Source organism: Cavia porcellus, unplaced genomic scaffold (assembly GCF_034190915.1).
Source record: "Cavia porcellus strain 051 isolate PalLab524CR breed Dunkin Hartley unplaced genomic scaffold, mCavPor4.1 scaffold_23, whole genome shotgun sequence".
Lineage (NCBI taxonomy): Eukaryota > Metazoa > Chordata > Mammalia > Rodentia > Caviidae > Cavia > Cavia porcellus.
In genome coordinates this window covers 41,394,909-41,413,711 of record NW_026947506.1, presented here as the reverse complement: position 1 = coordinate 41,413,711, position 18,803 = coordinate 41,394,909, and positions in this window count along the sequence as shown.

The following is an 18,803-nucleotide window of genomic DNA, read 5'->3' as shown; positions in this document are numbered from 1 at the left end:
CAGACAACCCCAAGAAAACAAGTCTGAAATGTTTGTAGTACTACATTGTTTTTAGTACTGGGCTAGAACCTTGAGCAGTCACACTGAGTTGTGTGTCTGGCCCTTATAAAAGTTTTTATTTTGAGGCAGGGTCTCATCAAGTTACCCTGGAAGAGCCGGAACTTGCGATTCCCTTTGCTTCAGACTCCCAAGATGCTGAGATCACATGCATGCATGGCATGTTTATGCACTGGGCCCTGGTTCCTCCCTGCAGCTGGCCTCAACTGTCCCTTTTCTGTTACTCAGGGGCCTCACAGAACCTATCATATCTCTGGTCCTTGTGCAGGTCTCTCCCCAGGGGCAGAGCAGAACTGTGCAGAAAACAAAAGTCTAGGTGGGTGGGGACACAATGAGATGGGCAGGTGGGACTCGGCTTCCCCTTCCCCAGCTCGGGGTGCAGGAAGTTTGCATGCTCTTTATTTGGAAACCCTGCATGTCCTGCTGACTCCTGTGCAGCTTGAGCCAGCTGACTCCAGATTTTCCCCACTGTGAGGGGACCTCATGAGAGACCCAGCCATCTCCCCTGCTGAATTTCCTCCGTGGGCCACCTCCATCTCCCTGGTGGTCAGAACATCTTGGATAGGGCACGTGACTGATCAGTCCTTGGTCCGCAGTGGCCTCTGGTGGGAACAGCAAGGCCTGTCCTCATCCTGTTCCTCCATCCAGCTCCACAGGGCAAAGAGGCCAGTGGTCAGGAAGGCTGCACCTGCTGCTCCCTGTCCCGCCTCCAGAGGTTTTGCATTTTGCTCTCCTTCCTTCCTGTCTTGGAGTAACGGAAGGTGCGGTAAGTTTTGGAAACATAGCAACCTGGGTGAAAATCCTCTATCTGCCACTTGCCAGGGTTAATCGACCCTGGCTGAGTCATTAAGCTTTTGGAGGTCAAGTTTTTTTCTCTAAAATGTGGGCTCCAGGCTGGGTGTACTGGTGCATAAAGCCAGCTTAGGCTACACAGAGAGAACCTGTTCTAGAAAATTAAACTAAACAACACTAAACTAAACTAAAATCTAGGATCTAACCCAGGGCCTCATGCTAGGCAAATGCTCTACTTCTCAGCTGCACTCTGAGGCCTAAAATTGGAATATTTATACTCATCTCATGGAACCATCAGAGGAGCCAATGAAGATCAAATAGGCAAACCCACACTATATTTGGAAATTTTAGAACTTCTGCTTCAGCAATTAATCAATTATTATTTTTTGTTTTGTGGTACTGGGAATTGAACCCAGGGATTTCTCACTAAGCTATCTTCCCAGACTTATTTTATTTTTTATTTTGAGACAAGTTCTCCCTAAGTCACTAAGTTGTCCATGCTAGGCTTGAATTGACACCCTCTTGGCTCATCCTCCCAGAGTGCTGGGATGACTGGCATGTGCCATGCCCAGCTAGCATTTTTTAAAGAAAAGAACAAAGACTAATAAGAATACATAAGCAACCAATGTGATCTCATTGATGTTTAAAGGTCCAACAAGAGCAGAATATATTCTCTTCAAGTTTACACAAAACAGTCACCAAGACACATCAGATACACCAAGACACTTGGGCCGTAAGACAAATCCCAATTTCTTTGAAAAGAAGAAAATCAAGTCAGGTGTGGGTGGCACACATCTGCAGTCCTGGCACTCTGGGAGGCTGAGGCAGGAGGGTCAAAATTTTGAACCTGGGAAATTTAGCAACTTAGTAAAAACTAAATAAAAAAATAATAAAAAACAACTGGGGATGTAGCTCAGTGCAAAGGACTTTTTTTTTTTTTTTTTTTTTTTTTTTTTTTTTTTGTCTTTTTGAGACAAGGTTTCACTGTGCCGTTCAGGCTGATCTTGAACTCACAATGATCCTCCGGCCTCAGCTTCCCAACTGCTGGAATAACAGACATGTGTCACCATGCAAAGCACTTTTAAGTTAAACTCCAAGTGGTGACTGGGGCGAGCGGTGGGAATCATATCAAGCATCTTTTCTGACCACAGCAGACCAGGCATCTTCTGGTCCTGCCATTGGCCACCTTCCTGTAGTGCAAGCATCCCGATGGGAAAATCCTGTGCTAACCTGAACATCTGGACACCAATCACAGCTCAGGGCCATGTCTTTTTAGCTCCTCTCAGCTGTGATGGTTTCTCAGGCCTTCCTTGCTATCAATGACTTTGACAGTGTTGAGGGACTGGTCAGGGGTTTGTAGCATCTCCCCAAGGGGATTAGTCTGCTACTCTCAAGTACAGTGTCTGATGCTTTTAATTTATTGCTGTCATTCATCCTTTTTGAGGCTCAGATTGTTGCCCTTTTGACCAGCAGGAGCTCTTTTTTTTTGGTACTGGGGATCAAACTCAGGACCATGCGCTTGCAATGCAGGCACCAATGCCGCTGAGCTAAATCCTCAGCAGCAGGATCTATTTCAAATTAACTTCTTTGTCTTTTTTCTCCTTGTATAAAGAAAAGTTGTCTGTTGTGTTTATTTGGGACACCCAGGTCTAGAGATCTGACCCAGCCACGGCCTTCTTGCTGGCAGAGCTCCGGGTGATGCAGACCACAGTGTGGCAGGAGACAGGGTGCTCTAGTGCGACATCTTCTACGAAAGCCCTCCCTAGTACTCAGTTTGTCTGATTTCTGGCATGACTTGACCTTCTAGGCTCATGGGCTACATCTCTGCCACAAACCCATCCAGTCGTTTCTCCAGAGCCCTCAGCCTTCCACTGAGATATAGGCGGTGCTGAGGATTTGGGTATTTTTGCTTCAGAGTTGCTTATAGAGCTTGAGATTTTAATTTATTTATTGATTGATACTGGGGGCTAAATCTGGGGGCCTCATGCACAGCTTTGACTTTAGTTTTTTTTTTTGAGACAAGATTGCACTAAGCCATTAAATCTCCCCCAAGGGGATTTGTCTGCTACAGGGCTTGAACTTAAGATTCTCCTGCCTTAACATACTGAGATGAAAAAGTAAATGATTTAGAAAATGAAAAGCAAGACTTCCAGGAATATGGGGGAGTGGTGAACAACAGAGAAACAGCCTCTCTGAGATTTGGAGTCCAAACACTAGAATATAGCAACATGACAAGGAGAAGGAAGGTGGGTTCTTGGGACCTCAAAAGGATCTGAAGTGAGAACTGAAGCCCACAGGGAGAGCAAATAGAGAGACTTCAATGCAGAAGAAGGAGGTGGCAAGCAGTGCTTTCTCCCTGAGGCGCTGTGTGGGAGGAACAGCTTGAACCTGCAGACTCACAGTGACCCCTGCCAGCCCCAGAGGCTTCCAGAGAAGCACACAGTGGAACAGAGCGGTAGATGCAGTGGACTTCAGTTTTGGGAAAGGTATTTGGGTTCAGACGTCCTAAGGGAGAACGATTAGCCTATAGCCATCTTGGAGAGAGGCCGAGGTCAGACCTAAGAGCAGCTGCCAGCTGGCTCCATCTAGTGGCTCCCAGTGTCAGGGTGAAGTGGAACCAAGTTCAAGTCACCAGAACTGCAAGCCAACAGGAGACACATGGAGTGTTGAAGGCTCAGTAAACCGGGTTCCAGCCTCAGAACCTGAACTTCATTAGGACTAAAGGTGCAAGACTGCTGGGATCGTCCACTGCCCTGCTGTAAACCTAGCTGGTTTACTGGGACTAGTCAACATGGGTGTGGGCTCTGTCTGCCCATTCCGTCTACCAGTGACAGTAGAGGTATACCCTGAAGTGGACATTTTGTTCTTTTTCTCTTAGGTTTTTGTTTTGTTTTATGTTTTCTTGACTGTTTGTTTTTATATAAATGTGAGCATTGTTTCTAGTTTTTGTTGTTGTTCTGTTAGTGTTAGTGTTTTTTTCTTCTCTCTTTCCTCCTGTCTTCACCAGTTTACCAAAATTCATGTAATCTTCCTTTGTCTTCCAGACCTGCTTCTAATCTTTTCCTCTTCTTCTATTTCTCTATTTTTCCCCAAATGATTTTAAATTTTCTCCTGTGAGGGTAAAATTGTGATATCGAGGGCATATTCACTGTATACAATTTTCTGGTTCATTTTAGAACAGATAGAAGTTCATACAGTTAAAGGTGGCAAATTAATAGTTACCATGGTTTGCCATTTTATATGCCATGTTTAATGCTACTTTAATTTCCGATTGTACATAATTGTTCTAATCAGGTGTTCTTCCTGGTGCGCCAAGACTGAGATTGCCTAGGGGTCATGAGCAATACAATAGTGCAGTGCCAAACAGGGTCAGTCCATACAGGCAGCAGCTTCTCATCCCCAAGACATTTAAGAGGTATGACAGACTCAAAATTCAAGAGCCAGCTCCTCCTGGAAAACATCTCTGGGATGCACTCATTTCCTAAGGGTTCTCAGTACTAGCGATAAAGCTACCTGCCATAAGCAATTTGTAACCATCAACCCAGGAATTAAACTTAAAAAAAGGAGAAAAGAAACAGGAAGACACTTAAGCAAGATACAACCTCAGACATCCAACTCACATAAGGCAAACCCAAGGACCGGTGAGGTAGGACAATTTGAAAGCCATCCACCCGGACTCTCTGAAATGGTAATACCACAAGTAATAAAGCAGATAAATAAGACTAGAAGAACAGCAAGCCAGAAATAATTTCTCAGATAACTACAGAGCTGGCAACCATAATGAAAGACATGGTTAGTGATTTTAGAGCAGATACAGACAAAAAAAAAAATAGAAGACTTTAGGAAAATGATGCACGCTGTGAATGCCCAACATAGGAAAGAAATGGAATCCAAGAAACAGATCTCCAGGAGATGAAAGTATATGCAGCAGAATGAGCCTATGTGAGGACAGAATATCAGATCTAGAAGACAGGACTGCAAGTAGCAATCATGAAAAAAAGATTTTTTTTTCTTTGTCTTTTTGAGACAAGGTCTTGCCATGCAGGTTGGGCTGGCCTTAAGCTCACTTTGTAGCCCAGGCTGGTCTTGAACTCACAACAATCCTCCTGCCTCAGCCTCCCAAGTGCTAGGATTAAAGCCATGTGCCACATGCCTGGCTAAAAAAAAAAGATTTCTTAAAAATACCAAGGGACCATGAGAAATCAATCCAACAGCTGCAATGATGCAAAGAAGAATAACATAATATTGATTAGAATCAACAAAAACAAGAAAGCACAAATGGCATTAAAAAAAAAAAAACCTGTTCACAAAAGTAATGGCAGAAAACTTCCCAAGTACGAAAAAAGAATTTGATATACAGATAAGTAAGGCAAACAGAATTCCAATTAACCATAATAAAAAAATCTACACCAAGACATGTAAGATGTCAGAAATTAGACATAAGAACTAAATATTAAAAACTGTTACAGAAAAAAAAAAAAACCCAGGTCACATGTAAAGGGATCACAGCAGACCTCTCAACACAAAAGCTCAAGTCAAGTCAAGTCAAGTCAAGGAGAGTTTGGAGGTAAGTATTTTTTTTTTGTCTTTTTCCTTTTTATTGGTACCGGGGATCGAACTCACAACTGCTTGCAAGGCAGGCGCTTATGCCGCTGAGCTAAATCCCCAGCCCCTGGAGGTAAGTATTTCAAGCCCTAAAAGAAAGCAACCTCCAGCCCAAATTGATGTATCCTACAAAACTATCTTCCAAAAGTGATGGAGAAATAAGTTATTTCCATGACAGAGAATGTCTAAAGAAATTCAAGACCACCAAACCAGCCCTCCAAAATGTTCTGAATGACATTCTAGAAAGAGATATCAAGGACTGCAACTCCATGAACCCCAACAGAATGAATCTGTCAAGCAAGGCAAGTAATTAAACAAAGGGAAAAAAAGGGGAACCAACAACAGGAAAATAACATGACAAGGATATGTCCAATATATGTTAGTTATAACAATGAATGTAAATGGTCTCAACTCATCAATCACAGGAAACAGAGTTCCAGAATTGTTCCGGAAACAACATCCAACAATATGCTGCATACATGAAACACATTTAATTCAAAAAGAAATTCATAGACTGAAAGTCAAAGAATGGAAAACAATACTTCATTCAACAGGAACTGAGAAAAAAGCAGAGGTAGCTAGTCTATTTGCAGACAAAGTGGATTTCAAGATGACTGATTGAGAGACAAAGAATATCTCTATATGCCGTAAAGGGAACAATCCAAGAGGAAGTGATAACAATCATAAATATATGTGTACCAAATACCAGCACACATAACCATATCAAACAAATTAAATGACATGAAAAATCAAATAAGCACTAATGAGATTGTAATGGGGGATCTCAGTACCCCACTGTCACAAATAGATCAAGCAGACAAAAAATCAGGAAGAAATATCAGAACTGAACCAAACTTGTGACTGGATGGACTTAGGAGGTGTCTACAGAGTGTTCCACCCCACAACGTCAGAATACATATTCTTCTCAGCTGCGTATGGGACATTCTTAGAAACAGACCACTTCCTAGCCCATAGAATATGCTTAAGTAAATACAAAGGAATTGAAATCATCCCATGCATATTATCAAACCATAGTGAGATGAAATTAGAAATCAATGGCAAAAGAAACCACAAGAACTTCATAAACACCCTCCTGAACAACCAATGAGTCACAGATGAAATTAGAGAAAATGTTAGACAGTTTCTACAATTACATGATAACACTAATACAACATACCAGGACTTATGACATGCAATGAAAGCAGTCCTGTGAGGGAAATCTCTAGTGGTGAATTTCCATATCAGAAAAACAGAGCAAGCTCAAGGAAGAAAAAGCACAAGTCAAGCCCAAAGCTTATACAAGGGAGGAAAATATAAAGATTAGAGCAGAAATTAATGCAATGGAAACTAAGAAAACAATACAAACTTTAATCGCAGAACCAAAGAATTGGTACTTTGAAAGATTAAATAAAATTGACAAATGCTTAGCCAATCTTATCAAAAAGAAAGAAAAGACTTAAATCCTTGCAGTTAAGAATGAAAAGGGTACAATCACAGCAGATCCTGCAGAAATCCAAAAGGTCATCGTTGAGAACCTGTACTCTAATAAGATGGAAACTCCAGAAGAAATGGACAGATTCCTAGATGTATATGAGTGACCAAAGTTGGATCAAGAAATAAAAATTCTAAGTAAACCAGTATCAGTCAATGAAATTGAAGATGTAATTTAAAACTTACCAACAAACCTACCAATCCATGTCCTGATAGATTCACTGCTGAATTCTGTAAGAAATTTAGAGAGTATCTCGTGCCACTACTTCTCAAACTCTTTCATGAAATTGAAAGGGAATCATTACTCCCAAATCATTCCTGAAAGCAAGCATTACCCTGAGAAGGACCCAATTAAGAAAGAAAACTACAAACCCATTTCCCTGATGAATACAGATGCAAAAACTCTCAGTAAGATATTGGCAAACAGAATACAGCAAATCATCATAATTATACATCATGACTAAGTGAGATTCATATCAGAGATGCAGGGATGGTTCAACATACATAAATTAATAAATGTAATGTACCATGTTAACAGATCCAAGGACAAAAACATTTGATCATCTCAATAGATGCAGAAAAAGCTTTTGTCAATGTCTAGCACCCATTCGTGATAAAAAAAAACCCCACATAAAATTGGAATAGATGGACTTTATCTTAATCTGATAAAAGTCATCGCCTTACTTTTCTTTCATTGCTGGGACAAAATACCTGATGCCCAAAATTAAGGAAGGAAAGGTTCATTTTGCTCACAGTTTGTGGAAGTTCAGTCCATAATCTCCTGGGTTCAAGGCAGGGTGGCTCATGGCAGAGGCCGAGAGTTTATAGCAGTGGAAGACAGCAAAGGCAACAGGAGAAAAAGGGAAGAGCACGTGAAAGGAGACCCTTCCTGTCCCTTCCATTGTATGTAGACTATCCACCCTAGGGTGGGCGTAGCACTCATACGCATAAACCCAGCATTGGACCATGAATCAATCACAAACTCCAGAGGCCTCCCTCTATCTCTGCATGAGGCTTTGGGGAGACATCCAGACACAAACCATAACAGCTATCTCTGAAAAATCAACAGCCAATATCATAATAATGGGTCAAAAACTGAAGTCTTTCACTTAAAATCAGAAACAAGACAAAGATGTCCTCTATTACCTCTCTTATTCAACATAGTTCTGGAAATATTAGCCAGAGCAATTAGACAAGAGAAAGATATAAAAGGAATAAGGAGAGAAAGAAGTTAAATTATCACTATTTGTGAATGATGTAGAAACCCTCAAAAATTCCACCAAAATACTTCTAGATTTAATAGCCAAATCCAGTAGCATAGCTGGATACAATGTCATAAATCAATAGTCTTCCTGTACATGAGAGACAAACATTTTTTTTTTGTCTTTTTCCTTTTTATTGGTACTGGGGATCGAACTCAGGACTGTCTGCTTGCAAGACAGGCGCTTAGCCGCTGAGCTAAATCCCCAGCCCTGAGAAACAAATTTATTAAGAAAGAAATTAGGGAAACAACACTTTTCACACTAGCATCCCCAAAACATATAATGTCTAGGAATCTAGGGGCTGGGATGTGGCTCAGTGGCACAGTGCTTGCCTGGCAAGTGCAAGACCCTGAGTTCAATTCCCAGTGCCACATCAAAAACAAAAAACCCTAGGAATTGGGGCCGGGGATCTAGCTCCGCGGCATAAGCACCTGCCTTGCAAGCAGGCGGTCGTGAGTTTGATCCCTGGTACCGATTACAAAAAAACTCTAGGAATCAATCTAATGAAGGAAATAAAAACTTTTACACTGAAAACTACAGTACGCTGAAAAAGGAGATTGAAGAGAATATCAGAAAATGAAAAGCTATCCCTTGTTTTTGGGTAGGAAGAACCATTATGGTGGAAATGACCATACTTCCAAAACTGTTATACAGGTTTAATGCAATTCCAATCAAAATACCAACAGCCTATCTCATAGAATTAGAGAAAAGAATCCTAAAATTCATTTAGAATCAGAAGAGACCTAGAATAGCCAAAGCAATTCCGGGTAACAAAGGCCAGGCATGGGGCATTGCAATCTCTGACTTGAAATTATCCTACAAAGCTACTGTGTTAAAAACAGCATGGTACTGGCAAAAACAAAAACAACAACAACAACAGCAGTAGCAGCAACAACCAAACAGACCAGAGGATCAGTGGAACAGGTTAGAAGATGCACAAACAACTCCAAACGCACTCAACCACCTTATCTTTGACAAAGTAGCCAAACATCTTCACTGGAAGATATCCTCTTTAATAAATAGTGCTATAACACTGGCTTTCCACATGCTGAAGATTGAAACTAAGACCCATATCTTTTACCATACACTAAACTAAAATCAAAATGGGTTGAAAATCTAAATATGAATACCGAAACACTAAATCTATGAAAGATAGAATAGGTAGAACTCTTGAAGTCATTGTTGTGGGCAAAGATGTTATGAACAAAACCCCAATCTTACAGGAACTATCACAAAGACTCCACATCTGGGATCTCATCTTGTTAAAAAGGTTTTACACAGCAAGAGAGACCACCAACAGAAAGAAGAGACAGCCCACAGCGTGGGAAAAGTTTTGCCAGTTTTTTTGCCAGTCCTTAGGCAAAGGACTTATATCTAGAGTACATAAAGAACTCAAATGAGACCCCCAAACTTAAAGAAATGAAACCTAGTCTTTTATATCTTTTATAAGATACCTTTTATATCTTTCTCTTGTCTAATTGCTATAGCTAATGTTTCCAGAACTATATTGAATAAGAGAGGTAATAGAGGTCATCTTTGTCTTGTTCCTGATTTTAAAGTGAAAGATTTCAGTGTTTGACCAACCTGAAAATGGGCCCCTGAAATGAATAGACACTTTATAAAAAAGGAAAAAGGGCAAATAAATATATGAAAAAAGTGTCCAAAATCACTGGTCATTCGAGAGATGCCACTTAGAACTACATTGAGGATCTCACTCCAGAAGGAATGGTGATCATCAGGAAATCAACCAGCAGCAAATGCTGGGTGGGGGCCTACGGGCAAAAGGAAGCAGGAACTTGAGCAGACATTTGTACACCCAGAAGGAGATGCTTGGGCTTCTCCACTGTTGGAGGGGGAGTGGACTGATGCATATCCGCTGAGACGGGACTGCAGATTGGGACAACCACTGAGACCTTTTTCTGGTACTGGGAATGGACCCCAAGGCTCATTCTTTCCCCCACCTTTTTTGGGGGCGGGGGGAGAGCACACCAGGTATTGCTGAGTTGCCCAGATGGGGCTCAGACTTGCCCTCTTCCTGCTTTAGCATGCCAGAGTGCTGGCGTGGTAGGCACAGGCATGCACCCCATGCTGCAATTCTGAGTTTTAACAGAGAATTTTAATATCGCGTTACCCTCATTCTAACTTATTTATCCCTTTTAAGTCTGTTTCCCTTTCCTTGGCGAACCACAGGAAAGAAAACACCACAGGACAATTCCTAAAATGGACACCAAGATGACGCAAGCGGCCATACATGTCAGTTTGCACAATTAAGCACAGAAATAAATACCACATCTCTAGGGGACCCCAGGGCAGAAGAAATACAGAGAAATCTTAAACAGTGCTGATGATCATGTTGGACCCTGTGTTGGGATTTCATGCCTTTTTAAGGGTGCCTAGTGTCCCCTTATTTGCTGTTGTAAACTGCATTTTATGCATCCGTCCTCCTGGGGATGGATGCTTGGGCTGCTTCATTCTGGCTCCTGGGAAGAACATCGCTGTAACCGTGGGTGTGCAAATGTGTGTTTCAGTTCCCTTCCAGCTGTTAGACACACACCTAGGTGTGGCATCATCGGGTCATATGATAGCTCCATAGTTCTGTGTGTGGGTTTGTTTTATTTCTTGCATTTGTTTTGGTTATATTTTGCTTTTGGCTTTTTGAAACAGGGTTTTGCTCTGTGGTCTGGGCTGGCCTTAAACTCACAAGGATCTTCTTGCCTCAGCCTCACAAGAGCTGGGATGACATATGTCCCCCACCATGCCCAGTGAAGTTTATGTTTTTAAAGAGACAGAGTTTCACTAAATTGCTACATTGCTCAGGCTTGGTTCAAACTTGAGACTCTTGTCTCAGACGCTAGGGTTACAGGCAGGTGGCACCATACTCTACTGTCCTCTTGATTGCATCATTTTTGATGAAAACCCATTGTTATCTTTATTCCCGTGTACCTAATGTGTCTTTTGTCTCCATCTACTTTTTTTCTTTTTGCCTTTTTTTGCCTGGGTGTCAAACTCATGACTCTGAGTTCACCAGGCGGAAGCCCACACTGCTGAGCTAAATCTCCAGCTCTCCATCTGCTTTTAAGATTTTCTCTTTATTGCTGATTTTGTCACTTGATTATGATGTGGCTTGATTTAGTTTTCTTCATGTTTCCTGCACTTATCATTGGTTGAAGTTATTGGATCTGCATTGTTAGTTTTCATAAAAATTTGAAAAAATTTTAGTCAGTACTTCTTCTATGATCCAGCTGAAGCTCCTTCTCCTCTTTTGGGGACTCAAATTCCATACATATTTAGCTGCTTGTTGTTGTCCCATATGGTTCTCTGATGCTCTGTTTATTTTTTAAAGTACCTTACCTTTTATTATTTTTCTTATTGTAGCATAAAATTTGACATTTTAACACTTAAAAGTATGTAATAAAATGGAAATAGTGTCTGTAATCCAGTACTCTGGGAGGCTGAAGCAGGAGTGCTGCAAGTTCAAGCTCAGTCTGGGCAACTTAGTGACCCAGTGAGACCCTATTTTAAAGGAAAAACTTAAAAAGAGCTGGACTGTAGCTCAGTGTGAAAGCCCTAAGTTCACTGCACAGTAGCACACACACAGAGGAGTGTTCAGTAGCCCTCCCCTCATTTAGTTTCATTTAGTTTTCTGTGTTGATTACCTGTAGTCAACTGAAGCCCAAAAATAGTAATGGAAAATTCCACAAATAAAGAATTGTAAATTCTAAACTGCTGGTCTGAGTGGCATGATGAAACCCCATGCTGTCTCTCTGGGTCCCACACAGGATGGGAATTATCCGTATACTGCATGCAGTATCCATGCAGTATATGCTACCTGCCCTGTATCAGTTGAAAGAGACGACGGAGACTGCATTTACATAGCTTTTATTACTCTTCATTGTTATAATTTTCCTATTTTATTATTTTTCGTTAATCTCTTACTGTGCCTAATATAGAAGTTAAGTTTTATCATAATCTGTAGGCATAGGAACAAATACAGAGTACGTAGGGTCAGTATTAATTATCTGATGTCTCAGGCTTGTCCTGGGTGTCCCGGAACAGGGGGAGCTATGGTTCCACTCAGTGACATTAGTCATTTTCATGATGTTGCACAACAATCACACTATCCATTTCAAAAACCTTTTCATTTGCTCAAACAGAAACTCCGACCATTAAGCAATAACCCCTCATTCCCTCCTCTGCCCAGTGCTTTACAAGCTCTGACTTCTGTCTGCATTGGCCTTACACAGATATTTAAGAGAGTCACAGATGATGTGTCCTCTTTGTCTGTCTGTTCAGTCTTATTGTCTTTTTTTGGTCTGTTTCTCACTTTGGTTATTTCTATTGTTATGCCTCCAAGTTCACTAAATTCTTTACTCTTCTCAGGCTATTTTTTTTTTTCCCTGCACTTTGTATTTGAATTCTCAGGCTAATTTGCCACAATCCCATATTCTGAGTGCTTTTCTTGTGAGTTATTGTTTTTGGCTCAGAAGTTGATTTGGGCCTGTGTGTGTGTGTGGTACTGGAGATTGAACATGGGGCCTTCACACTGAGGTACTTCCTCAGTCATTTTAAAATGTTTTTTAAATTTTGAGACAGGGTCTCAGTCTCAGAGTCTCTAAGGCTGGGCTCAAACTTGCACTGCTCCTGCCTCCGCCTCCCAGAGTGCTGGGATTACAGGTGACTGCCACTGGGCCTGGCTGAGTTGGGTCTTTGTTATGTCTTCCATATTTCTTTTTTTTTATTTTTTATTTTTGTCTTTTTCGTTTTTATTGGTACCAGGGATCGAACTCACGACTGCCTACTTACAAGGCAGGTGCTTATGCCACTGACCTAAATCCCCGGCTTTCTCTACCTTCTTAACATGAGGTAAGTTTACCAACTGGGTTTCTCTTTTTTTTCCGCATGCTGGGGATTGAACGCAGGGCCTTCTGCAGGGTGTGCTCCACCACTGAACTACACCCCCAGCCCTACATCTATTGTTTCATTGTCCTGTCTGCAAGTCTAATATCTGTGCTATTTCTAGGTCAGTATTAGCTGATTGCTTTTCTCCTTATTATGATTGTAGTTTTCTCCTTCTTCATGGGCCTGACAATTTTCAATTAGTTGCTGGAGTCTGTGACTCTTTGTGGGTTTTTTTTTTTCAGTGTAGAAGAACAAACCCAGGGTGTCACTTGTGCTAGGCAAGCACTTTACTACTGAGTTACACCCTCAGCCCTGCCCCCGCCCCTTCAGAGCCAGGGTCCGAAGATTATGGGATACTCCTGGTTTCCTCTAAAAGTTTTTTGAGTTTCCTTTTGGCATTCGATGTAGTTCCTGAAAACAATTTGTTCTGACCTTGCTTTTGAACTTTGTTAAGTGGAGGAGATTTTTTTTCTCTCAATTTCGGGGTTTTCCACTGTGGCTGTGGAAAGCATGCATTACAGTGACCTGTGTGGACGCCAGGACAGGTCCCTCGAGCCCTCAGGACAGACTTGCCACTGGTCAGAGTATTTCTTCACATGCTTCTGGTGATGAACAGTCCACTGGGGACCCTCTCTAAACCTCCAGGATTCCCTGGAAGTGCCTCTTGCCTGGTACTTGTCTGGAAAAGTCAGGCCACTTGGCCTTCCTGGACTTTTGGCTCAACTAGAAAAGGCTGAACTAGAAGAGGCTGCGGGGCTTTTCCTGGTCCTTCAACTCTGTATCACAGCCAGGAGCTTTCCAGGAAGTAAACTGGGGTGACTGGAGCGCTGACCTCATTTGTTTCTTGTCCCCAACTCCCCTCCCCTCGCTGATATTGGGGATAGAAACCAGGGCCTTTGCACTGAACTACGTCCCAGCCTTTTTTATTTTTGAGACAGAGTCTTGCTGAGTCACTAAGTTGCCTAGATTGGGCTCGGAATGGAGATCTTCCTGCCTCAGCTGCCCAGAGTGCCAGGATCATGGGTATGTGCCGCCATACCCTGCTGCTTCTTGATTTTGAGCCTATACTATACTTCACTGCCAGATGTCCAATATCCTGACCAGCAATATTTTAGGGCAGAAGGATACTTGGGGTTCTGTCACTGCTCTTGGCTAGAAGCAAGACCCTATTACCTGTAACTCAGTCTTTTCATGAATCTATTTCAATTTTAAAAATTTTAAGAATTAGTGTGGAGCTGGGCATGGTGGTATGTGTCTGTAACCCTAACACCTGGGAGGCTGAGGCAGTAGGATCACTGCAAGTTTGAGACCAGCCTGGGCTACACAGTAAGTTCTGATCCAACCTGAGCTATACAGTCAGACCTTGCCTCAAAAAACCAAAGTGGGGAGGGAAAAAAAACCAAAGTGGGGGGAAGAATGAGTGTGATTTTCTAGTATTTAACTTGAACAGATATTATGCATATGTTGTGTGTGTTATGAATTTTGTTTTCAAACTAAATATTCTAGAATACGATTTATAGCACACTGGTCTAAAAGCCTGTTATTTCAAAAGCTCAAGAAATTCTAATCTTCCTCTCAGGACGCAGGAAAATCAGAAGGTACAAAACTAAAATGACACGGGTGGGGGAGACTGTGCACAGGATCCCCAGCTGTTTCCATCCTGTGGTGGCAGTGTTACTGCTGTTGCAATGAGACGTGTGTGTGCCTGTGTGTGTGTAATAAAGAATAAAGCAGATGAGTAAATAAAAAATAAAACTAAAATGAGATTATACTCGTATCTAATAGGATGGATATTGTCAAAAAATGTTTGTAAGGATGAAGAGATATTGGAACCATAATTTGTGTGTGGGAATGCAGACTGTTGCAGTCACATTGGTAAGCAGTCTCTCCCTCTCTCCCGCAGGTGGCCATCTGGGTTTTTCTGGGGTTTTGCAATGGAAATAGAGCCCTTGGCAGCTTGTATTCCCCTGAGCATCTTCTGGACAGGTGGCTTTTTGCAGGGCTGGGTGAAACCCCACCTCTGAGCTGTCCCAACCCACCTCTTCACTTTAACCTCTAACTGGAAAGCACATGCCAGTATTAGCTTTACAGGCTACTTGAAGCCAGGGATGTCATCACAGCACAGTTTGGAGGTCGCTGTAGAAACTCTTCAAGTATCATTTGCAACCCCAGCATACTTTGAAATTACTGTGATTATGAGAACCACAACTTGGTATTTAGGGTGTTAAAAAAAGAACCATGTATACTACTGTATCACAAATTTTAAAACTATTTTAATTACTTTTTTATTGTATCTAATATTTTAAATGGACTTGCACTATAACTGGTTTCCTTTGCAAGGCTATTTAATTTCATAAATGGTAAATATTCTTTTTGGCTGGGCATGGTGGTGCATGCCTGTAATCCAGCACTGAGGAGGCTGAGGCAGGAGGATTGCTGTGAATGTGAGGCCAGTCTGAGTGGTGTAGTTAAAGGTCACCCTGAACTGCATATTGAGGCCTTGTCTCAAAAACAAAAACAAACAACAACAACAACAACAATCCCCTCCCCCCAAAAAAAGAAGAAGAAGAAGAAGAAAAGAAAAAAGCAAAAGATTCTTCTGAGCACTACAGGTTTCACCAGACTATTAAGGTGCCTGAGGCACAAGAGTTTAGTTCTGGATCTGTAATCTCAGCATTCTGGGAGGCCAAGACAGGAGGATCACAATTTCAAATCCAGCCTGGATAATTTAAGAGAGTTAATGAGGTCCTGTCTCAAAATAAGGAAACAAAAAGAGCTGGGATTGTAGCTCAGAAGGTGCTGGGGTCATCTCCAGTGCTGGGAAAAGGCGGGGGATGAGGGGAGATTAGAAACCCCTGGTCTAGAGGCTTGCGGGCGGAAAGGGCTCTGCAGATGACTTCCCACCCACAGAATGGCAGTGCTGGCTAGATGCGTTTTTTTAAATAAAGGGATTTTAGGAGAACGATTGAGATTCATCGCTCAAAATTCCCATCAATACTCTGCTTCACTTTTTTTTTTTTTTTGTCTTTTTCCTCTTTATCGGTACCAGGCATCGAACTCACGACTGCCTGCAAGGAAGGCGCTTATGCCGCTGAGCTAAATCCCCAGCCCCCTCTGCTTAACTCTTAATGTCAGCCATGTCAGAGCCTCCCTGGGCCCCAGGAAGTTTATTTTTGTTCCAAAGGGGCTCCAGTTTTCATACATTAGAAATAACCAGCACGGGGAACCCTTTATTTCAATCACGCCTGGTATGCCAAGTCCATTTCCTTAGGAACTTTCTGCCTTCTAGGCCATAAGTGTGCCTTCCCTGCTGACCGGCAGGCACAGGTGTGGCTTCTCCCCTCCCCCAGATGCACGTCGGTTCCCATGGGAACCATCTGCTGGAAGCAAGTTTATAGGGCATTTCCCCACTTCCGATCTGGCTGGGGGGTTGCCGAGGAAAGAAAAACTCACTCCTTGCGGTCAGGCCTGGGAGCCTTGGAAGGCAAACCTTGCACTGCTGGATCACTACGGAGCACTCTGAGAACAGGTCGCCTTCAGGCAAACCCCAAGAACCCAGCAAAGTCTGGACCCAGGCCCCGACGAGTGCAGTGTTGGCCTCGCACTTTCCGCAGCTAAAATGACCGTCTGCGTCTGGTGTGGGGAGACCCCCAACGCCACCTCTTAGGAGGAAGCGGAGAGCAGGGCAGTCGGTTTTGAGATGTGCCCTGAGCTGGACAAAGGACTCCTGCCCCTGGGAGCCCCCTGCTGGGCCGTCCAAGTTCCTCCTCTTCTCCCCAGCCGCAGAGATCGCCTTCCGGGTTCCCCTCCCTGCAGGCGCCGGTGGGTGGAGCTATCTGCCTGGGTCCTGCAGGCCTGGTCGCTCCACCCAGCAAGACCTGCACACTGCTGCTGACCTTTCTTGTAGGGCTGTTCTCCTCCCTTGCCCTGGCCCCTCACTCCTCACTCGTACTTAACTTCGGGCTCCAGGTCCCCTGGATTCATCTGACCTCCCCATTCCCAGGGCTCCAGGGCGATCTGGGCTCCCATTTCCAACTACTGCTGGCTTCCTAAGCAAACTCCTTGCCTGGTTTTCAAGGCCCTCTCCACCTTGCTACCCCTGGCATCCGCTCTCCTCCCCATCCTCCTACATAGCCAGAACCCTGGCTTTTTTTTTTTTTTTTTTTTTTTTTTTGAGACAGGGTCTTGCTATGTAGGTCAGGTTGGCTTCAAACTCGTGGTGATTCTGCCTCAACCTTCTGAGTGCTACGATTACAGGTCTGTGCCACTATGGCCAGCCCTCCTGGTTTCTTGTGCCTATCACATAGCCATAGGCCTGCCTGGCCACCTCTCTAGTTACCCAATGTGCTGGCCCTGGCACAGAGCAACATCTGAAGTGCTTCTTGGAGAGCAAATGAAACCACACTGGAAATGCTGCTGCCAGGTGTGCAACCACTGTGATTTTCCCCGAGGAGTTTTCTGGAAGCAGCACACTGAGTGACAGGCTGGAGGGGCTCATCTAGGGGCCACACTGGGGAAGAAAGAGGTCCCTTCCATTTGACCTCTTGCTGTATCCCTTGGGAGGGCCCAGGGTTACCTTATCATCTTCCAAGCCCCCTGATTTCACTTCAGCGTAGGAGCATGGAGGAACACTGCCTGACTGCCATGCTTAGGGTACACAAAAACACGACTGAATGTTCTCCTCTGAGTCCCCACTTTGTTGTCTTTTTGAGACAAGGTTTCACTGTGCAGTACAGGCTGGCCTTGAACTCACTTTGTAGCCCAGCCTGCCCTCAAAGTTGGCAGAATTCCCCTGCCTTCCCGCCTCCCCACTACTGGGATTACAGATGTGTGCCACCACAACTGGCTGTGATCTCCTAATTTTAAATGTGACTGCCATCAGTTCCTTTTGCCTGTTTCTGTTTTCTGTTCCATTCTGAGTGCTAACCATGCAAGTGACCTCTGCAGTGGCCGACTGTATCTGAGGGAGGAGCAGGAAGCTGCAGGTTGGCACATCCTGTGTTCAAGTCTTCATGTCATCCTGGAGGCCATCTTGGGATACTTGTGGAGGTCACATCCTCCGAGGGAGTGGGAGAAAAGCTCAGCCTTCTCCCCAGCTGGCTGAGAAGCAGGTGGCATACAGATATGCCTTACTAGCCTGGCCTCCTCCTGTGCCCGCTGCTCCTGAACAGGTATGATGGGGACTGGCACAGACCTCAAACCATTAGGGCTCCAGCCAGGCAGGGGGCCCCAGCCCAAGGTGCTTATGCCTCCCTTGTGGGTGTCTCAGCTGCAGTCCTTGAGGTTTAGCTGCCTGGGGGTCTGTGGTACACACCACTGGCCTGGTCCTTTGAGGCCATTCCTGAGCAGAGGGGATTATGAATCTGTAGCCCCAGGCTGGGGGACAGTTTGGAGTAGGGGAGGGATGTGGGCTCTGGCCCTGCAGGAGTAGGCCCGTTCTGGGAAGACCATGGCCTGAGGCCTGAATACTAGGTGCAGCTGGGGATATGGAGCTGAGCAGGCACTGGATGTACCCATGAAGGGTGGGAAGGTCCTCACCCCTTCTAGGTAGAGCTGGGAAATCCAACCGTTCCCATTGCCCAACCCCCTGCCTTGCCACCCTTCCACGCTGCCAGGCCCACACTGACCTGCAGGAGGACACCTTATTCTCCCAGCCAGGGCCAGCTCCTCACCCTAGCATTCAAGGCCTCTGTGACC